This window comes from Herpailurus yagouaroundi, unplaced genomic scaffold (assembly GCF_014898765.1).
Source record: "Herpailurus yagouaroundi ecotype Mexico unplaced genomic scaffold, PumYag 190, whole genome shotgun sequence".
NCBI classification, from domain to species: domain Eukaryota; kingdom Metazoa; phylum Chordata; class Mammalia; order Carnivora; family Felidae; genus Herpailurus; species Herpailurus yagouaroundi.
This window is the reverse complement of record NW_024412421.1, coordinates 13,282,531-13,306,551: the sequence shown is the minus strand read 5'-3', so window position 1 is coordinate 13,306,551 and position 24,021 is coordinate 13,282,531. Positions and strand designations below refer to the sequence as shown.

Here is a 24,021-nt window from a genome sequence, read left to right as displayed (position 1 = left end):
GGGGCACCTGGGTGGCTCATTTGGTTAAGCATCTGACTCTTGATTTTAGCTCCAGTTAGGACCTCACGGTTTCATGCGTTTAAGCCCCAAGTCATGCTCTACACTAACAGCATGGAGCCTGCTTGGGATTCTCTCTCTCCCTCTGTCTCTGCCCTTCCCCCACTCATACTGTCTCTCTCCACCCCACCTCAAAATAAATAAACTTTAAAAAAAATAAAAATAAAACTTCATTGGAGAAGAGTGAATTTTCAGCATATTTATCTCAAGGAAAGAAAGATAAAACAATTTAGAGAACAAAATTTATAAATAGGGGAAGAAGGACCTGTGATGAAAAAGAAAATATGGCACCAAAAATATTGATGACCTGGAAATCCACTAGTTGTTGTTATATAGTAAAGTTTTAAGGAGAGAGAAAATGACTCAGATGTCATTTGATATTGTTTGTGCTGCTTGATGGACTTCTTTGCAAGAGAATCATGTAATTCTCAAAATATGCATGTGAGTTTATCTTGCCGGTTTTAAGTGTCCTAAGGGTAAGATGAAAGAACAAAAGAAACATAAATGGAGAAGAAATACCTACTTGGTTCCAGGCACTTTGTATCAATGATCATTACATAAGGTAAATACACTTGAAAGAATTGACTCAGAGCTATTTGACAAATTACTCAAGACCACAGTGTTAATTCATGAGAACTAAGGGTTAACACCTAGGTAAGTTTCACTAAATCCATGGTTTTCCATGATACGCTTTGCCTCCAAGAAAAAGATCTGGTCTGAGGCTCCAGGGTGGCTCAGTTGGTTAAGCGGCTGATTTCAGCTCAGGTCATGATCTCACAGCTCTAAGGTTTGGGAGTTAAGAGCCCCATGTTGGGCTCTGTGCTGACAGCTCAGAGCATGGGGCCTGCTTCAGATTCCGTCTTCCTCTCTCCCTGCCCCTCCCCTGCTCGGACTCTCTCTCTCTCTCTCTCTCTCTCTCTCTGTCCCAAAAATAAACATAAAAAAAAAAAAAAAAAAAGACCTGGTCTGATTTGCCATTGGTTCACCATTTCGCCTTTTTCTCTTAAGAAGGTCTAAGTGCTTACATCACAGAGATTAAACACTAACTATAGATGCACATAAGAGAGCACTCCCAAACAGATCTCCAATATCCACTCAACAAATGTACCAAATAGGATACCTGTAAGTCTGGAGAAAAAAAAAAAAATCAGTGTAAAAGAGCAAGAGGACACTGTCAATTCAAATGCTGTCCCGGAGGGAGAGAGTAAAGGACAAGTTTGCCTGGCCAAGAGTTAAAACTCCATTGGGATAGAAGCATCTCATTAAAGGTCCCTGACACGGCTGCACATTCAGCTTACATCACAAACCTCTTCAAGCCAAGTTCTGAGAACCTGGCTTCTGTCTAACTTGATTATATTGCTGTTAGGGCAAATGTGAAAGTCACTTCTCTAGGTACTTAAACAGTCATTTATTTTGTCCTTTTCATTTGCACATAGGCTTTCATGAGCCCTTCTACTGAAATCAGTACTCCTGGGCGTGATCTACATTGTATTAAATTAAAGCTGGAATCCTGAGCCTTCAAGATGGAAGGCGTGAGACTTACCTACGGTTAAAGAACACACCCACATAATTTTGTTCTTTACCCTTTCATAGGTGAAAAGTCTATCAGGTACTCCTCTTATTCAGATGGATCCAAAAAACCTTCTGATCTGATAAGTCTGCGGCAATGTTATTGGAGCAATAGAGCCCATATTTATCATCATGTTATTTAGCAGATTGCAGCTGGATACTTGTCATCCCCTTATCTCAATCTCATGCTTTGTGTAATTTTAGTTTAGTGTGGTTTAGTTTTGATTCGAAGTCAGCTTGTCCACGACAGCCTAGCTGCAGTCTGATGTCCCCTAAGAAGTGGGGTGGGGAAGGAGAAAGTAGAGAAATAGCATTTCAAATACAGTCTCATAATTAAAGATGGTTTTTTCTTCTTAAAAAGAAAATACAGTTTGGGAGCCACTGAATTACTACATTGATCTATTTTAGATATCAAGGAAATACATTACATTGCATAATATATCATATCATACCTATGGTTTTATATTAGATTGTATTTTGGTCCAGATGATTTTTCAGGCACAGGGCCACACTCTTCTCTCCACTCTCTGCTAGTTTTAAACAGAGTTATAATTCACATTATAACATTATATTTTAGGTATACAACATCATGATACAATATTTGTATCCATGGTAAAATGATCACCATAATAAGTCTAGTTAATAACATCTACCACTTTATACAGTTACAAAAATATTTTCTTTCTTGTGATGAAAACTTTCATGATCTACAATCTTAGCAACTTTCAAACACTATGAACTATACTCAGCAAGCTGTATATTAATCCCCATGACTTATTTATTTTCTAATCCTCTCTTTTTAGGTAAGAATTCTCTTATAAAATATAAGGCATTATATACCCAGTTTTGATACGTATACAAACTTATTTTGGGGGGTAGTACTTAATACAATGTCATGGGCACCTGGGTGGCTCAGCCAGTTAAGTGACTTCAGCCCAGGTCATGATCTTGTGGTCAGTGGGTTCGAGCCCTGCGTCCAGCTCCATGCTGACAGAGCTTGTAGCCTACTTCAGATTCTGTGTCTCCCTCTCTCTGTGCCCCTCCCCTGCTTGCGCTCTCTCTCTCTCTGAAAAATAAATAGACATTAAAAAGTTTTAATACAATGTCAGAACCTGCTAAAGTCTATTAAAATATATGCTTTCATTGTTATTGGTATAAAACAGTGTTGGTATGATATTGTGAATAATATTTTGCATTAAATATGTTTTTATTATGAAATTATTATTGTACACAAAATCAGTGCCCCTCCCAGGTGCAAGCCATGTAGGAGATGGCATTTGACACAACCCATGAATGATGTGAACAATTTCAATTAGTGCTGCTTTCAGAACAACTGAAAACTGGCTGGTATTGCAGTTGCTATTAAGGGCCTGGCTGCTCCGGGAATTTTTTTAAATGTTAATGTAGCAACAAAATTGCCACTTAACTACAGTATGTAAATATGAATGCATAGCATCAATATCACCACAATGCTGTTGGACTTATTTTTCCAGGAATAGACACACTGTCAGTTTTAGATTAATTTTAATAGGAATTAATGGCTCCTTAAATAAATTGTTGATGACAAGCAACACTTTCGGAATCAAGTATTCTCAGATCGGTGTCTGTAACTTGGAGCGACATCTGTATATATTTATACCAATAGCTCATTAACTGACTCTTATTTAAAGAGTCAGCTTTATGGCATATTGAGGATTTTTTTTTAAAAATATATTGAATACTACTACAGGCAAGACACTATACTAGGTACTTGACATCCTTTCAGTCAAATTCCTTAGTATCCGCGTGCAACAGAAACTACTGTCCTTGTTTGTATTAAAGAAAATGAAGGAGAACAAAGGCTCACGTGTCACTGCAGGACACAGTCGAGGTGGTCAGCAATGGGAAACCTATTTCAGAAGTAACTATTATTTGTTGTTTCTCTGTTATATGCCAAGTGCTTCATAAGGGGCCTATCATTCAATGTCCCTAACCCTGCACACAGAGATATGCTTTTCATTAAAAGGTATTCACCTCTGACTCCTTTTTTATACATAGAAGAATCATCAGACAATTATCATCGTGTGATATTATGTTGCATTATGATAACCTGGCAATGTGGCGAGGGTGTGTGTGGGGGGGGGGAGGGGGGAAGAATGCCACCCTGTTTTTACAGAGATATCTTTTGAGTTATTAACATTCATGATTTTTATAGCTGATCACAACTCAACATTTGAAAACTTTGTATGCTTGGAGTGGTATATCATAAACAGACATTTCAGAAGGTCCCTCTAGGCACACAAGAATGCTTCTAGTGAAGTGAATGCAACTGTATTTGCATGTACCCTAAATATCTCTAATTTAACTGACAGAAAAATTGTCAAGGCAGATGTAAAGTCAACCATGCACTGGTTGGTGATGATGGCCTCTGTCAGAAATACGCTCCTAATTCACAGACTCCATCCCTGAGAATTTATTTTTAATTTTTGTTGTGTTGTTTTACAAAATTTCAAATTCTAGGCCCTGGGCTAAGAAAATAAATGTGTCCTGTTTATGCTTAGGCAGCCAATTCCAACATCCTTCATGGGTGGCATGGATAGTGCCTCAACCAGAGTCCCAGGCATAGCAGTCAGGCATCACACTGAACTTGAATTACAGTTCCAGTGGTAAAAGTTCAGAGCTTCATCCACTTAGCAATCGTCTTTGTTCTATTCATTCCACTTTATTAAGCATGGTGAAAGTTTTATATCCCTGATGTCTTGTTTCCTTTCCTCTCTACCAACCAGACCATCGACCATATACAGACTGACTTACACACATATGTATACAGACCAGCATGCAAACCTCCTCCATTTAAGCTAAAGATGTTCATGCATGCGAGGCTTTTTTTTTTTTTTTTTAATTAAATCTCTAGTGCTGTGGGGCGCCTGGGTGGCGCAGTCGGTTAAGCGTCCGACTTCAGCCAGGTCACGATCTCGCGGTCCGGGAGTTCGAGCCCCGCGTCGGGCTCTGGGCTGATGGCTCAGAGCCTGGAGCCTGTTTCCGATTCTGTGTCTCCCTCTCTCTCTGCCCCTCCCCCGTTCATGCTCTGGCTCTCTCTGTCCCAAAAATAAATAAACGTTGAAAAATCTCTAGTGCTATCACAGCCAGAGAATATTCTTAGTCTCTCTATAATGAAAGAATGAGTCCACTACTTTGGGAAAAGAGGGATTTTTAGACCTTTGGGTTGAGCCTCAAACTAACATTTTGTTAGTATCGTGTGGCAGGAGAGTGACATGTACACTGTACAAATTATCTTATGGAATATTCAAAAATTACTTTTGAAAGTTGTATTAAAATTCTTCTTTACAAAGAGGAGACTTTTCTTTTCTTTCTTTTTTTTTTTTTTTTTTTTTTTTTTTTTTTTTTTTTTTTTTTTTTTGTAGAAGCCAAGAAAGTTAAATAATCACTACATCTTGAGTAATGGTGGACCTGGAATCTGAATATACTTCGAGGTTACTCCAAAAACACACCTTTTGATTTAATGCAGCACTTTGGGAAGATGATAAACATAAAATAAATTGAAGTGTAAAAAAAAAAATGAAAAGAAGACTGTTCTTTAATTCCCCAGAGCTCAAATACTCTTATTCAGAGTAGGTGGCAATACATCCAGTAGTTCAGACTCTAGAAGGAGAAACTGATGATTATTTACAGACACAAGGCCCCATCATTATCTTTGTAGTCACGTTATTCTTACACTTTATATACTTTGTGTGCGTGTTGTGAAGTCAATTTCACACACAGAGATAATGAATTATCTAACAGATAATGATTTCAAATGTTCTGGATGTTCATTGCTCCTCGAGATCAGTTCTCTCCCTGATCTGCTCATCCTTCAGGCCTGGCATATGTGGATTGTACCGACGAGGCCTCCTTGCCCTCTGGAGTCCCACTGGACACATCCAATGGGAGGACCTGGCTGGTGATGAGAAGGTGGGAAGAGATGGAGATCATGGTATTTATAGTCTTGGCTCCCTCCCTGCTGGATCTAGGTTTAGAAGTCTGTATTTGACCTGTTTTGGGTGGTCCCTCTGCTATAGTTACGGCAATTCCCATGTTACAATAATTTCTCCTTAGACCACAGGACAAGGAATGGCAATGCCTTCTGTTATTTCTAAATCCAGAAGACCTTCTGTACTTTGTTCATTTCCTAAAATCTTAGTGACACTTTTGTAAAAGTCCTGTCATTCAATTCTCTTTATTGCGTTTGAATATGTTATCTTCCCCCGCCTCTTCCCCCGCCCCCACCCCGGGATCCTGATACAATTATTACAGAAGACCTTAGATGAAGTTGAAGAGAAAATGCTGAGATTCTTACATTCCTACTAAAACCCTATAACAAAAAATATAGATGAGGTGATCACCACTGAAGGAATGCTTCTTGAAAATTATTCTAGGGGCGCCTGGGTGGTGCAGTCGGTTGAGCGTCCGACTTCAGCCAGGTCACGATCTCGCGGTCCGTGAGTTCGAGCCCCGCATCAGGCTCTGGGCTGATGGCTCGGAGCCTGGAGCCTGTTTCCGATTCTGTGTCTCCCTCTCTCTCTGCCCCTCCTCCGTTCATGCTCTGTCTCTCTCTGTCCCAAAAATAAACAAAAGTTGAAAAAAATTTTTTTTTAAAAAAAGAAAATTATTCTATACAGTACTTTCCCTCTAATCATAAATATATTTGCAAATACAATATACATGCATGTTGCTCTCAAAAGCATGGGTTTTTTTTTTAATTTTTTTTTAACGTTTATTTATTTTTGAGACAGAGAGAGACACAGCATGAGCAGGGGAGGGTCAGAGAGAGGGAGACACAGAATCTGAAACAGGCTCCAGGCTCTGAGCTGTCAGCACAGAGCCCGATGTAGGGCTTGAACTCACAGACCGCGAGATCATGACCTGAGCCGAAGTCGGCGGCTTAACCGACTGAGCCACCCAGGCGCCCCAAAAGCATGGGTTTTTTTGAAAGTTTAATTAATCTATATAGAAATTTGGGTCACCTGGGTGGCTCAGTTGGTTAAATGTCCGACTTCAGCTCAGGTCACGATCTCACAGTTCATGAGTTCGAGCCCTGCGCTGGGCTCTGTGCTGACAGCTCTGAGCCAGGAACCTGCTTTGGATTCTGTGTCTCCATCTCTCTCTGCCCCTCCCCACTCACCCTCTGTCTCTCTCTGCTTCAAAAATAAACAAACATTAAAAATTTTTTTTAACCTATATAGAAATTTCCCTCAAGTAAATATTTGTAATCCTAATAAATAAACAATTTCACATTTGTCCTAATACATACACAACATGGAATTGTGTTAAAAATAGAGTCCATCTGGGGCGTCTGGGTGGCTCATTTGGTTGAGCGTCTGACTTCAGCTCAGGTCATGATCTCACAGTTTGTGGGTTCGAGCCCCGCGTCGGGCTCTGTGCTGACAGCTCAGAGCCTGGGGTTTGCTTCGGATACTGTGTCTCCCTTAGTCTCTGCCCCTGCTCTGCTCATTCTCTGTCTCTCTCAAAAATAAACATTAAGAAAATTTAATAAACAATTTAAAAAAATAGAGTCCAGCAAATAAAAATAATATTAGAAAAGTTGCAAATATTACTTGCATCTCTTAGGGAATATTAAAGGAGATCCCATTTACATCCCAAAGCAGCACTTCTTCATATACTTAAAAATTTTTTTTTTTCATGTTTATTTATTTTTGAGACAGAGAGAGAAAGGGGGGAGCAGGGAGGGGGAGAGAGAGAGGAAGACACAGAGTCTGAAACAGGCTCCAGGCTCTGAGCTGTCAGCACAGAGCCCGACATGGGGCTACAACTCACGAGCCTTTGAGACATGAGATCATGACCTGAGCCGAAGTTGGCCACTTAACTGACTGAGCCACTCAGGCACCCCTTCATATAATTTTTTTACACTCAAATTCTCTCTCTATCCGGCACTGCTCAAGCCACTCACTTGCTTAGACAGTTATTCAACATATAAAATTTTCCTTGAATTTCCACCTATGCAGACCTGATCTTTTTCTATCCCTATTTCTTCCTGCTTCTCTATTATCATCTCTCCCTCTCTTTCACATAATTCATCCATGTCATAAATTCCAAATTATATCACTCAAAATCATACCCACTGATAGAACTCATTCAAATGGGTAGAGGAAGGAGAAAGATGACTGGAAAAAGGTGTTTTTTCTTTTTGTTTGTTTTTTAAGTTCCTTTTCTAGCAGAAAGTGTGCTATTATGTCAGGAGAGAGTGTATGTTGAACAAAAATTTCTATGTGATTTCTGGGTTTTTTTATTTTTTTATTTTTTTATTTTTTTATTTTTATTTTTTTTTTTTAATTTTTTTTTTCAACGTTTATTTATTTTTGGGACAGAGAGAGACAGAGCATGAACGGGGGAGGGGCAGAGAGAGAGGGAGACACAGAATCGGAAACAGGCTCCAGGCTCTGAGCCATCAGCCCAGAGCCCGACGCGGGGCTCGAACTCCCGGACCGCGAGATCGTGACCTGGCTGAAGTCGGACGCTTAACCGACTGCGCCACCCAGGCGCCCCCTGGGTTTTTTTAAATGTTTATTTATTTTCGAGAGAGAGAGTGTATGCAAGCAGTGGAGGGGCAGAGAGAGAAGGAGACTGGGGATCCGAAGTGGGCTCTGTGCTAACAGCAGAAAGCCCCATGCAGTGTGCAAATTCACAAACTGTGAGATTATGACCTGGGCCAAAGTCAGAGGCTTAACCATCTGAACCACCCAGGTGCCCCATAGGTTCAAGGTATCCACAGAGACAGTGAAGATCCATCATGGAAATGCTACAGACTGAGAAAATAATAGGTCTCAAGTTTAAAACCAACAAGAAAAGTAAAAAATAAATAAATAAATAAATAAATAAATAAATAAAACAAAAACAAAAGTGAAAAGTAGAGAAGAAAAATCTGTATTTGAAAAACTAAGATACAGCTATAGATGACATTCTGATAAATGTGTCCAATAAACAGTCATATATATTCTATATATCTGCATATTATGTATGCATATATAAGTTTTACATTGACCTGTTATTTATTTATTTATTTATTTATTTATTTATTTATTTAAACTCTGTGTGTGTGTGTGTGTGTGTGTGTGTGTGTGTGTGTGTGTGTTTTAAGTAATCTCTTTGCCCAATGTGGAGCTTGAACTCACAACCCCAAGATCAAGTGTTGCATACTCCACCAACTGAGCCAACCAGGTGCCCTGCACTGACCTGTTATTTTAAATGCTTCAAAATGAGATTTTTAATTGTTTTAAAACATTCTGCTATAAGGCCTATTATAATTTATTTGCCAATTTCCCTCCTAGACATGTATGTTATTTCAATTTTTAAATACTATATCTGTTACTAAAATCAAACATTTATTCATATATATGATCAGTTCTCTGATAGATTACTAGACAAAGATATAGTGGTTCAAATATTAGAATATTTTAAGTCTTACGATTTGCATTGCCAAAGGGATTTATTTCTAGAGAGATGGAATCAATTCACATTTCTACCAGCAACATGTTAGTGAGGCTGTTTCTCCATAAAATCTCCAGTCATTTATCAGGTGTTAGTTAAACAAGGAAGTAATGGCATATTGTTGTTTTCATTTGCATCAGTATAAAGTTTATTATCTATTTCACAAGCTTATTGACTATTTAGAAATTCTTCCATTAATATCCTTTGTTTATTCCACTACTGGAAAAATTTTTATTAAACTTTACGATGCTTCAAATCAGGGCATTATTTCTTTGACATAATTTTTACATTTTTACATTTCTGTGGTTTCCTGTCAATACAAGGTTTTTTTTTAGCATTTAGCTTTCTACCCAAATATGTTTCCTAATAATTTCATCATAACTATTATAAATTACTATTATTGTCCCCAAATGTGTGTGTGTTTATCTGTATTTGTTTTCACAGATGTCTTTTTTTTCACATATAAACTTTTTATTAAGTAAACACTGTTGATACATAATATGAAAGAGCAATATAACTTGATGTCTAACTCACCCCTAAGTTGTAGAAATTTTTTAATATCCTTTACTGGGTTATCTATCAATATTCCCACTGATTGTGATAGATCTACCCTGTTTGTCTGTTTTTTAATATATGTTTCTGTATCTTCCAAATAGGCTGAAGTTCTATTTGTTTTGTTCTATTGATCAGTTAGGTTACATGCATTATGTCTCAATTTTCTAAATCATTTCCACTTTATAGTATGTTTTTACAGCTGATAGGAAAACAATCTTTAGTCTTTTTGTTCACAAAATCCTCAATATTTCTGTTAAAAAGACTATTTTTTGTAATACTTTTATTAATTTCCAAAGGTTTCCAAAGACTGAGATTTTCAAGTTTCTACAAATTAATACATACATATACATTATATATTATATATATGTATATATAATTATATTTATACATATGTAAATATATGTTGTGTGTATGTGTATACTAATGATGCTGGGTATTCCCCTACAGATAGATTCAAGTTTTTTCCACTTCTTCATGTATTCTGTTCAATCTCTTGTAAAGTCTGAAACAATTTTAACACATATTCTGCTATTCAGTTTTTGTTCAGGATTATTCTTAGATAATTCACGTGATTGATATTCTGGATATTTTTCATTGCATTGTATACTAATTAGGCAGAAAAATAGAAATTTTTTTAATTGAACTTATCCCTGATTAATTTACCAAACAAAAATCTATTTGAAAATAATTAAATATTCCTTTGAAGAATGTCACCTGTAATTATTTTTTGAGTATTATCACCCATTTTTTCTAGCATAAAACATAATTCCTGTACAAAAACAGAATTCAGAATGATTAAATACACAACAGACAAATGACTGAGTGCATGAATGAATTCTACATTTTGTTAAAATGGTCAGAATTTCCAAAATACTATTAAAGATAGTATTCTAACCCTTACTGCTTTAGTTTTCCATTTTATTTTATTTTATTATTTTTTCAAAGTTTCTTTATTTTGAGACAGAGAGAGAAAGAAACAGCAATAGAGGGGCAGAGAGCGAGGAACAAGAATCCCAAGTGACAGCTGTGCACTGTCAGTGCAAGGCCCGACGTGTGGCTCGATCTCACAAACGGTGAGATGGTGACCTGAACCAAAATCAAGAGTGGTATGCTTAACCTACTGAGCCACCCAAGTGCCCCAAAGTAACGTCTCTTTGGTGATGGAGTACCTTCAAATACTGCATTCAGTTTCTGGAGTTTGCAAACCTCCTGAAACACGTTAATATATAACATGCATATATGCTTTACCCTGTTAACAAAAAAAAAAAAGAGGTTTTAAAAAGAAATAAATTTAGCAAAGGAAACCTATTTTCCCCCAATCATTAAAATTCCAGGATATATTTTATTACCCTAAGTATTATTTTGGCTATTGGTTTAAGATTAACCTTATTTATCCTTTTATAAATGAAATCTAAGGGAAAAATTACTATTTTGTGAGAAAGGAAAATTGACTTTATAGATCACATCATATTATTCCATCCATTACTTTTTTTATTTACCAATGAACTATTGATTTTCTCTACTATATTAATAAATTAATATTAAGATAATGCTATATTCCTGCATTCATCTCCCTTAATTATGTAGGGTCAATACTTTAACAGTATAATTGTAATACATGTTATGGTGTTTGATTTGGTACTTTTACAACTCTATAATTAAAATTGTTCTAAGAGTTTTTGTTGGTTTTATTTTCATACTAGTCATGGTAAAGTCATAAATTATAGACAAGTAGATACAATCACTTGTAATTTTATATAACATGGTGATTATAACTTCACTGTTTGAAACTCACAAATGTTTCAAGCCTTCAGCTTGGTTCATAGTGTTTCTTAGATAGTCTATTAAAATTTCCTTTTTAATTTTCACATCTTTTGTTCCATTTTTTGCATTAATCTCTGGTGTCCCCCTGAGTATTGTCCTACTTGAATATTATTTCCTTCTAACCATTCATTTGGATTGTCTGTAATGTCAAAAGTCTAATCTAGGGTCTTAATGTATCAGAGGTAAAGTCAGAGGATCATTTGAGCTCCCTCTACAGGAACAACAGCACAGTCACCCTTTAAGAGCACTGTGATATACTGCTTATTTACTTAAAGGGGGAAAAAAGTCACTGATTTCCAAGTACTTCATATTGCTTATTATTAATGCACTATACTTTGGTAGCTTTTTTTCCCCCCTGAAAACCATTCCTTTAAATGCTTGTATCCTATTTCTCTGGAACTTGTGATGCAGCCCTCAGGTATCTGACCCAGTATGGAATATATTACAAGATTGAAGAAAAATGTTTTCCCTTTTCTTCGGGATTATTTAACCAGGAGGAGGGTGGAACTCTAGAGGTGACAGTAGCCATCTTTTCTGGCATAAGGAGAAAGATGATCTGCAGGATGAAGTCAGTAAGAGAGAAACAATGATAAGAAATAGATGGAGACAGAGTCGCCTGGTGGCTCAGTTAGTTAAGCCTCTGACTCTTGATTTCAGTTCAGGTCATGACCTCACGGTTCATGAGAGCCCACATGAGGCTCTGTGCTGACAATGGAGAGCCTGCTTGGGATTCTCTCTCTCCCTCTCATTCTACCCCTCCCCTGCTCTTGCTCTCCCTCTGTCAAAAATACATAAATAAACTTAAAAAAATAGATGGAGACAAAAATCTTTGAGATACTCACTTCAGTTCCCGGGGCTCCAGTTTCTTCAGCTCATGCTTGGATTCTGTGTTATTTTTTTTTCTTTCCAGTTTCTTCTCAGGTACAGAAGTCCATGCATCTTCTTATGGTTTAAACTTGGATAAGTTGGATAGTAGCTACCTGAAATCAAAGAGTCCTAACTTTTGTCAGACATCTTTTAAATGCCCTGTTAATAGATATTGATACAAATTATACAAATTCATAGTGACCTCACTGATTTCTTCTTTGTGTAATTAACCTCTCCCTAAGTTTTGAATATTGAGATCATCCTTCATCTTCAAGTTTATCATCTTATTCATTCTCCAAGGTTACTTAGAGATTTGTAAGGGTATCATCTAGATGTCAAAAAAAAAAAACAACAAAAACACGTTTTCCCACCCAAAGCAGAGTGATGATATTGAAATTTGGTGAAGAGCACTTAAATAAGTTAATAATAAACAGACCGGCAAGGAAACTTTCTCAAACACCTATAAGGCAATACCTGCTATACTTCCTCCTGGCTCGTCTTCTCCCTCACTCCTGCCATACCCATTTCTATGATCCTTTCGACCTGCCCCAAAATTCTGCGATTTGCAATTTTACTGCACATTTTTACTTAAATAAAATGTTTGGCAAGTGTTTATTTTTTCAATCTGTATTTAAATTCCAGTTAGTTAACATACAGTGTAGTATTAGTTTCAGGTGTAACATACAGTGATTCAACACCCAATGCTTATCACGACAAGTGCACTCCTTAATCCCCATCTCCTATTTTAGCCATCCCCTCCCCGCTCCTCTGGTAACCATGAGTTTGTTCTCTATATTTAAGTCTGTTTTTTTGTTTGCCTCTGTCTTTCTCTCTCTTTCTCTTTCTTTCTCTCTCGTACTCTCTCTCATTTCTCTGCTTAGCTTGTATTTTTTAAAGGTGTTTTTTTTTCAAAGTAATCTCCATACCCCATGTGGGACTTGAACGCACCACCCTGAGATCAAGAGTCACTTGTTCTTCTGACTGAGTCAGCCAGGTGTCCCTGTTCATCTGTTTCATTTCTTAAATTCCACATATGAATGAAATTATATGGTATTTGTCCTTCTCTGACTGGCGTATTTTATTTAGCATAATATTCTCCAGTGGCTCCATCCATGCCTTTTCAAACAGCAAGACTTCATTCTTTTTTATGGCTGAGTAAATATTCCATCCTATATGTATATATATCCCACATCTTTCTTTATCCATTCATCACTTGATAGACACCTGGGCTGTTTCCATAATTTGGCAAATGCTTAATTTAACTGAAACCACTGACCAGTGCATGTAACAGGAAAGCAATAAGGTTTCTGACTTACATTATTACAATAAATTTATTTCATCCTTCTCATGAATAACAAAATATTATAATTTGCTCTTAACATTATGTCTAATGAAAAAGAAAGACATGAAGGAAGGAAGGAAGGAAGGGAGGAAGGAAGGAAGGAAGGAGGGGGAAGGAAGGATGGGGGAAGGAAGGAGGGAGGGGAGGAAGAAGGAAGGAAAGAGGGAAGGAAGGAAGGAGGGAGGGAAGGAAGGAAGGAGGGAGGAAAGGAAGGAAGGAAGGAAGGAAAGAGGGAGGGAGGGAAGGAAGGAGGGAGGGAAGGAAGGAAGGAAGTAGGGAAGGAAGAAAAGCCACACTGTAGACTTTCCACCTCAACTTGGCAGCTGTTTCAGCCTTAAGTGCAGCGGGTTAGGGAAACCTTGAAGCACATGGTGTCTTACAAATGAGCGTTCTTTAGTCAAGGTGGCATGTAGGTAGTGTGCTTGCCTGCAGGACTAACAATTATACTTGCCTGATCTGCATAACCTATACTTCCTTTTAGAGAAGCTAGGGAGAGACTACTCATCTGTCAGGTCTTAATTTTAAGGTCATCTTTTCTAGAAGTTCTCAATGCTGCCACCGACTAAGTTAAAAATGTAACTTATATAAGCTGCATGGCATATTATGAATATTCTTACCTATAATTATGTATTCAATAACCTTCTTCCATATTAGACTATAACCTCAGTGAGGTCAGGGACCATGTCTGATCTATCTAGGTATTCCTATATATAAAATGTGTATTTTATTTCTTTATAAAGAAATACCATGGCTAGATTTTTTGATAGGGGTACATAGAGATCTATAAGCACAAAAGTAAAAGCTCATTTTTTAATACAAATAAATGAAAATGAAATGAATATTTGCACCATGTGGACTCTATTCTGAAAAAATAAAACATAACTTTTTTCACATTTACATGACATCAAATCAATTCCAAGAAAATATTTGGGTCTATAAATGGAGCATATACAATATTAATTCTTTCCTAATTAATTTTACACAAATACTCTGTAATGGGAACATTAGGGAATGAGTTGTCTCTTGTTATTTTCACTGCAAATGTTAAAAGTGAATCTACAATGCAAATATTCTTTCAGAACTCTGAACTATGTCCAAATGTTTTCTTTGAGGGTGGGGTAGAGTGGATATGCAGACAGAGTGTAAATACCAACCAGTGAAAACCTCTTTCTTGGCACTTGCTTATGGAGGCTCAACTGCATGGACATTAAGAAAGGAGCAGGGAGTTAGAAGTCAATTCACAGCAGGAAGATTGCTACTTATGTTTTTCAATTCATTCGTGTGTGAAAGAATATCATATCATAAAATGAACCATTAGAAAGCCAGAGAATGGAGCATATGGGAAATAAACTCCTGAACCAGGCCAAGATACAGGTGTGTGTGTGCGTGTGTGTGTGTGCGTACAATGTGTGGAATCTAGAAATCCATTTGTTCTCTGCTCTATATATGCCACCTATGTTTAGAACCACAAACGTTCTGAAGAAGATATTGCCTGTGTTGCAGGGATGATGTCATTCTAGACAGCCTATTTCAGGATCTCAAAGTAAAGAACTCATCTCTAACCTTGCATTTAGGCAAACATATCTGAGCAGTACAATCTAACAAATATATATTTGTCTATGTTTTCCCATTATTACTCTCTGGGTATTTCAAAATGGAAGTCAAAGTCACCTTACAAAGGCAATTCAGTGAACTGTCAATTTTGGTAAACAATTTATTAAATCAGTGTCATAGTAACTGGGGAATACTCCAAGACTCTATCCTCATACTGACCCATGTACTTACCTCATAGGGCTTTGAAAGTTGTAACCTTGTTTAAGGCAATTATCCTAGACCTTCTAGCTCTGCCTACTTCCTGGGACTCTGTTCCTAATTATTCTATGTCTGGATTTATTGCTGGTCTCTTATTCTTCTCCCAGCCTACCCCAAAACATTGCGTTATACCTAGCTTCCATTTTTTTTCATCTTCAGTGCATGCTTTTTTACATTGTTTGAACCATACACCATCACTTTCTAACCGCGTGAACTGTTAAAACCAAACACAAATGGAGATCAGGCTTGAAAATTCCCCCAAACAGACAAAACCAGGTTAGGCATAAAGCAAAGCTTAATTTAGCTAATTTTGTAAGAAAAATGAGGCTGACTTGACCTGGGTCACTTCTTGCTTATGCCTCAGCAAATCATAGGTGAAAATTAAATCCTTCCCCCAAATCCATATGAGGTAACCATTAACCAATTCTCTTTCATTGAAGACAATTCTAACATTGTAACCAATCACTGTAAAGAGTAAACATTGCCTGCACCCTATGTTAGTTACTTTGGAACAATATACATCTGACCCTCATTCACATTGTGGTTTGAGTGTTCCTGGTTTGCAAACCATCTTTTGGGTGTGTGCACAATAAAATTCTTCAAAGGACTACTCAAATGATTCACCAGTTTTCTGTTTTTTATTTACTTCTGACAGAACTTACAAACATCAATTAAGCCTTCCCAACCTCAATTTTTTTTCCAATTTGTAAAGTTAGTATTGTGCAAATTACTCTACCATAAAATGCAAAATAAACACCAAGGAAATCTGAGATGGTGAATGGTAAGTTTGAATAAATTGCTCTCCTTCTCTACTGGCTTAATGGGGTGCTGTAACAACAGTCCCTTAACAAATGCCCATTTCCTCCTGGTTAATGACCACCCACCACCCCAGATTCTACCATGTCCTATATAGGGTGTGGTGAGGATGGAGGCAGGGTAAGCAAGATCACACATGTGATGCAGACTCACATGTTCTATTAAACGTTCTATAGAAAATTCTGTTAAAAATTAACTACAGAGTGAATCTGAAAAATGTGGAAAGGAAGGAAATGATAAATATGAAACTGAAGTAGCTTTTTAAAAAATGGAGACAATCAACTAAATGTAAAATTGATCCTCTATTTTTTTAAATGTTTATTTTGAGAGAGAGAGAGAGAGCAAGCTGGGGAGGGGCAGAGAGAGAGGGAGACAAAGGATCTGAAGCAGGCTCTGCACTGCCAACACAGAGCCTGACGTGGGGTTTGAACCCACGAACTGTGAGATCACGACCTAAGTAGAAGTCAGATGCTTCACCTACTGAGTCACACAGGCACTCCTGAAAAATATTTTAAAAATCTGAATAGATCCATAGTCAATAAAGAAAAATAACAAAAAATAATAATACTCTCTTAAAAATAAACAAATAAATATCACTAAACCCAAATTGTTTGACAGACCATAAATCCTAGCAAGACAATCTAAAATCTCTACTACTCTATTTTGTCCAGATTACTGGTTCAGCTACAACTGAAAACCCAGATATAGAAATGCAGGCATTAGTCATTGTGAATTATTTTAGGGGTAATGATTTGCATACACAAAAAAAGTGTTCAACTTAATGTATTTACATTAAATGGTTGACACTGTCTCTTGTCATAAGATGCAGGCTTATTCATCCCCAAACCAAAAAAAAAAAAAAAAAAAAATTCTTCTATTCTAGAAGAAAGTCGAGTGAAACATTATCTCAAGTGTTGTAGTAAGTACTTGCATTAACATAAATACTTTAAGAGAAAAGAAAGCAAGGGTATGGCATTATCCCCAAGAGAAGAAAATGTGTGTTACTATAAAAATATATACAAACTAATGTAGGAAAATACAGGCAGACTGTGGGAGACCCTAAACAGAGAAGGATTTAAGAGGGAATTTCAGAGAGGAGGTTTTGGTTTTTTTTGCTTTTTGTTTTGTTTTGTTTTGTTTTGTTGTTTTTGTTTTTGTTTTTTAGTTTTAAAAGATAAGCAGGAATTTACAAGTTAGGAAAAGGAAATGCTTTGGAAAAAACCATTGTAGAGAAATGGAACTTACTGAAGAAACATGAAAAAGCATGGTGTTTGAGGTGTGGGTTAGACACACTTCCCAGAAACGACTGATGCTTTGTTAATGATCACAACCCTATTGCTATGTATTTGATTATGCCCTGCCCTGCAAATTCGTATGCCAAGGCCTGGACCCCAAAGGTGACCACATTTGGAGATAGGATTTTTAAGATATAACCAAGATAAACAAGAGCATATGGGTGGGGCCCTAGTCTGGTAGGATGAGTGCTTTCTAAGAAGAAAAGAGAACAGAACTTCCTCTGTCTCCACAATGAGGCCACCATTGTAGCTGCTGTCTACAAACTAAGGGAGACAGCTTCAGATTGGCAATGACATTGCCAGCACCTTGATTTTGGACTTCTCAGCCTCCAGTACCATGAAAAATAAATATCTGTAATTTAAAGCGCCGGATATCTGGTATTTTGTTATGGCCGTGGAAGCCAACTAACACACTTGTCAAAACTGTACTAGGTGGGGTGCCTGACTTTTGATTTTGGCTCAGGTCATGATCTCACAGCTTATGAGTTCGAGCTCTGCATTGGGCTCTGCACGGATGGCTTGGGATTCTGTCCACCCCCACCCCCAGCCCCACCCCACCCTTCTCCTGCTTGCTAACTCTCTCTCAAAATAAATAAAAGTAAACATTAAAAAAATGTACTAAGTGAAGAGATTTAGGAGAAATAATTCAAATGACCCTAAGTGTGGGTGGGTCAGAAAGAGTCATCAAGGTGAAGGAGCTGGAAGATGTGATTGGGTCCACAGAATATTAAATGTGGAGGGGTTCTTAGGGACCCCATTTTCAGCTGCTTCATTTTACGGTAAAGGAAATGAAGATACAGCTTTGCCCACGGTTACTTCTAAGGCTACTGACAAAGCTGTGGGAAGCACTTTGATTTTCTCTGTATGTGTAGGGACCCCTTCCTCTGGAGAGGATATAGCAGTGTAGTATCACTTATGCTGACAATAATTCTATTTTCTTCTATACCCATGTGAAGTTCTGTCCTTTTTCACTCTTCCTGATACAGCCTGATGCCTTCACTGAAGCAGGTGATTAATTACCAAGAACTATCAAACTCGGCAGAGATATCCCCTAGGCAAAGGCTGCCTTTCTGCCTGAAATGCCAATCTTGGTGAAGGTCTGAGACACCCCATGTTTTCTGACATTCTCAGCTGTGTGGACCCTCTGCCTGGGGCTGATTCAGTGGGAAGAGGGTTGACTTTAACAAACAAGATGCTGCTTCCCCACCAGCCGGCCTGCTGTTGCTGTTGTTTGCAATCCTCCAAAGGCAAGCTCCTCCATATGCTCACCTACCACTGTCTCAAGTACCAAATGCATGAACAAGTGAATAGGAGGCACAGGAACCAACGGAACTGAAAAACAGGGCTGGCATTAAGCCTAGCTGGGCAACAGGGAAAGGCAAGTACTATATCATGAAAGGATGGAAACCCTGGACCCACATGCTACCGACATGAGGACTGAGTTTCTGTTTCCATTATGCCCTAAGCAATGTCAAAAGCAGTCAGAAAACACAGCTTTGCAATCAAATCTGAATATCATTTTGTGAATATCAAACTCATGAAGGTTTAAAATTAATAATAATGATACCATCCAATGATGACAAGTATATAATAAGGTGTGTTTCATCCACATATTTATGAACACCTCCAGCTTTGCCCCTAGAGAGTGCATCATTTTGGAAACACTTATGAAGGGCCTTAAAAATGCCTACATCCCTTGTTCAGTCATCCAAAAAATAACATTAGGGATCTGGACATATAGGAACAAACCTAGAGGAAATAGATCTATTTATAATATGACAGTTGGGAAAATGTGCTGCTCTTATGTCCTGTTACAGACATGAAGACTCTGGCTGTTATCCCTCTGTATTCTCCACCAAGTTTACACCAAGGCTAAGCTACATATGGGCTATTCTAAGCCAGTAATAGAACACGGTGCGGTTACTAAGGAATTATCTGATAAGGTGAACTCTTTCAATGATGGATTTTAGCTTGAGGACTCTCCAATGACCTGCCTGAAACTTTTTAAAAACTGTGCTGCAGTCTGAGATTTTTCCTGCCACAATGACTATCCTGTCTCTCCTTTACAGGAGTCTGATCTGCATTTTATTCTGAAGATTCTACCCACCTTCTCCAACTGCCTCCCCCAATAAATCTGTTGCATGTCTAATCCTGTCCTGTTGTCCACTTCTCAGGAACCCAAACTAGTACATATAAGAATACTTAAGAGCCAGTTTAAGATGGTGAAGTAGGAAGATCCTGAACTCACCTCCTTCCATAGACACCCTGAATCTACAGCTACCTGTGGGACAATTTCCTCTTAAAAAATCCTAAAAATGAACAGAACAACTCCTTCCTATGCAGGAAATGAGAAAAACAAAACAAAACACTGAAGCAGGTAGGAAAGGCCGAGACACATTCTCTGCAAACACTCCCTACCCTGCAAGGCGACCCACAATCGTGAGGGAACTCAAAACGTGGAGTTTCTCCCTCAGAAGCAAAGGGTTCATATCCCAAGATTGGACACCCCAACTTTTAAGCTTTCACATGAGAGATGAGCCCCCAAAATATGTAGTTCTGAAAACCAACAGGGCTTTCATCCACCAGACCCACAGGGCTGTGCCAAAATGAGAAATGACTCTCAAAGGGCTTTTGCAGATTCACCTGCTGCAGGGGCCAGAGCAGAAGCAACCTTTGAAAAGGACCCAGACTTTACGTGAAAGAGGCTCAACGCTAACTTTAAAGCATCAGACTGAGAGGCAGGGGCCTGCTGGGATATTCTGCAGGGACAGAGGCTGGGAGACGCTCTCCCTCAGCCTTGCTAGGGCAGCAGGGGCCATCTTATCCCCCACCCACGCAGTGGGCTCTGTCTCTTTGCTCCAGCCCCTGGAGGCTATCTGCATGCTTTTTCTCAGCCTTGCTAAAGCTGGAGGGAATCATCTTCTTTTCTTTTCCTATTTTTTATTTTTTAAATCTTTTTTTAATTTATTATTACTTTTTTGTTTACTTTTTTTTTTAAGCAGGTGCCATCTTTGCACTGTCCCTCTGCCTTGCTCCTGATCACGAGTATCTCCCAGAGAGGAGTTTCTACACACATCGGGTGACCTGTTTTTTGTCGCTGCAGCTCACAATGCACCCCTTGATGCCTGACTGTGGAGGCTAGGTGGGGTTTGAGTTCCTGGGTCCCACAGGACTATAAGTCAGAGAAACCGTTCTCTGCAGACTACCACCACCAGGGCACCACGAACTAAGGCACACCCCCAGTCACTCGGAGGAAGAGGCCTATTTGTTGTCCAGGAGCTCTGGTCTGAGGTAGTTTGGCACACTTCAAGGGGCCTGCAGAGCTCCATACAGGGAACAGGGGTAGCAGACACAATTTTTATGCTCCTCTCTGTCTCACTCTGGTTCACGGATAATGTGTACATCAGACATTTTACTGCAAAAGTGGTAATACCTGTAATAGAAGTTAAATAATCATAGCAGTATTTCTCAAAATGAGTTGTATGAAATATATATTCACTGCCTATTATTTGACCTAAAACAAGTGGAAATGTTTATAACACCTAAAAAGTTGAGGAAATGTGATAAACATCATGGAACAAATAAGTTTTTTTTTCTCTGTCAGAGGTTGTTGAGAGTCCTAAAATAATGTGCATCTTGAATCAATAAAAAGGGGACTTGATATACATTAATAATGGAATATTTTCTTAAAATAGTCAGTCGCTAATTCAGTCAAAACATGTATTAATTATTTGATATGGGTCAAGGCATTTCGTAGGATTAGTATTACATAAAACATACATTACAAAACAAGGTTAAAGTAATATTTCATAAAAACCAACATGATTTTTATGTCTTATAAGTATGTTATACTTATGGTAACAAAATTTATTTTTTTCATGGATAGATATGTATTCATACGTCCAATTAACAGCCCTATCCTTATTCTCAGAGCATTTTTCCTCTCCCCACAATCCAGCCAAGATCCTTCATTATAGTGAGAGATCAGTAAATATTGCCTTCCACTGGGTGACCCAATTTTAATTCCTTGTTTGTCTGATTTGTCAGTGTAAAATTGACATTGGAAAATAGTAAAATGATCCAGGAGACACAGCATTCTTAAGGAATGTGTTACTTGTTCCTACTCTTCCTGTAGTTTCTTATGTACCTGATGATTGGGAAAAGCAGACACCAAACTGCAGGGGGATAAGAGTCTTCCCCTGACATTGCAAATACTGCACAATAAGTCTCACAAAAGATTTAAATACATACATGATGTAAATAAAGACATACATGATTTAAACAAATCCTATAGTATACATATCAGAAAGCTTGTACAGTAGCGTATCATGAAATATTTGCTTTCACAAGGCAGAACTGTGAAAGGTAATCCACAAAGAACAAGGGCAGGCTGACGTGCTATTCTATGAATGCAACTTCTTCATTGACATTGAATGCCTGGTCATCTGGATTTCCTTTCTTGATACATCTATGATTTATACTGTTTACATAACTGAACTGAGACACACTCTAGAAAGCACAGATTAACATTGTGTCTATTACTCAGATCACTGTACCTTTAACCCATTTAAAACTTTAATATGTAAAAATAAATTTAACAGAACCAAACACATTCCTCTTAAAGGGATTTAATTATTGCAGCAATATGGTATTTATTTGTCCCAGTAACCATTAAGAGATAATAGATATTTCTTTTGCTAACATAGCATGAACACACTGAATAAATGACATTTCGAAAGTAATTAACATCATTTCCACACTTAGTATCTTTTCACATATCATGAAGATCACACCTCTTGATCTGCCCTCATGACGTGTGACATCCTTATCTTGTAAGAGATGTACCATTCCTTCACAACTGCCTTCTGTTATCACACTTTTACAGTTCAAATTATTCATATCACAAACACAGACGCATGACACCGGGCTATAGAAAGAACTATTTATGACAGTGTACCACGGAGGTTATAAATCAATCCCATCACATTTTTATTTAAGATCCAGGAATGCCACTGTGGCCAGGAATCAGATTAATTTACCCCTGAGTTTTGATAATTATTTTAAAACAAACAATATCACCATTAGAAAAAACTAGTCATTTCTCAATTTCATATCCAACTTCGCATGTTGCTGTCTTGTTCCTTTTGAATAATTTACAAGAATTCTGTTTTCTTCTAATAACAGAAACTGCAATTTTCCCTGTTAGATAAAATCATTCAATATTAACTATTTTGGGCTGGGGATCTTTTAACTACCTTCTGTTCTTTTAATAATTTACTTTTTAATTGAATCTTTTGATCACAGCTGAAAGAGAAACTGAACTTACCTTGCTCTACAAATTCCTAATAATCTATAAAGAGTTAGCCAAACTCATGGAAAAACTCATGGAAGTTTACATTTCAACTGCCAGATTGGTTTTCTGTATTATACACAGGTCAGAGTTGTGTTTCTTCGATCACTTATCTTACTCATTTAACAACTATGAGTGAGAATTATGAATCAATTGGTTTTAGGTGCTTGACAGAATGCAGCAAACAAAACACATTAGCTTCCTACTCTCATGAAGCTTATATTTGGGAGATATAAAAACATAATTATAACCTGGAATAAATTCGCAGGAAAAAAATAAAATTATTAGAAGAAACAGGAGCAGCCTATTTAAACAAAAGCAGTCAGGTGCAACTTCTCCAGTCTAGTAACATCCCAAAGAGAACAGTGTGAAAATGCCAGGGGTGAAAAAAGAGTGCATTGTCTTCAAAGAGTGAGAAGCAGTGAGTGAGGAGGCTAGTGGCAGGAAATTAAGCTGAAGAGGGAGCAGAGGCCCGAAACGGTCTGATAATGCCCACCATAGTTCCTTCATATAAAATTTAGATGAATTACCCCAGGAGCCTTAGTTTTCCTTCTTTGAGTTATGTTCTGTTCCTTACTGCTTAACCATTGTTACTCCCGGATTAAGTGGTGTTTGTGAATGAGTTCTAACCAGCATTATGCCCATGGGAACACTATGGTTTGGAGATAAGAATGTTGGTACAATAGGCAGCAATCTTGTGGGATACTTGAAACTCTGTCCTTCGTGTTAACCCAAGGTGTCAGAATGTAGCTATGTCATAACCACTGCTCTTCCCACTAAAAAAAATCATAATATTTTCCCTGGAAAAATGTTTATTAATGCAATATTTACATTTAAGAATCCTTTACTTTGGTATCTATACATGCAATCACATACATACATAAAATTCTTATGTGGGGAATAGACATGTTAGCATGGGTTGCTGTGAAAATAATTAAGATTACATACTTATCTTTTTACATATCTTATTGTATCTTTATTTGTATTTTATTTGCCTCTAACATAAGGCAGTAGTAAATTTATTTTATTTCTCCTTCAGCCACATAAAA

At 37.6% G+C, this 24,021-nt stretch overlaps 1 long non-coding RNA gene across 1 annotated transcript in view; it reads right to left on the bottom strand.

Moving 5' to 3' along the window:
• Window positions 1-1,219: 1,219 nt before the first annotated feature.
• Window positions 1,220-24,021, bottom strand: part of LOC121010024 (uncharacterized) — a 108,673-nt gene continuing 85,871 nt past the window's right edge. The window contains exons 3-4 of the long non-coding RNA XR_005780972.1: window positions 12,333-12,470; window positions 1,220-1,898 (exon numbers count right to left, since the gene is read on the bottom strand). This is a non-coding gene — a long non-coding RNA (uncharacterized LOC121010024). The remainder of the gene's footprint in view (window positions 1,899-12,332; window positions 12,471-24,021) is intronic.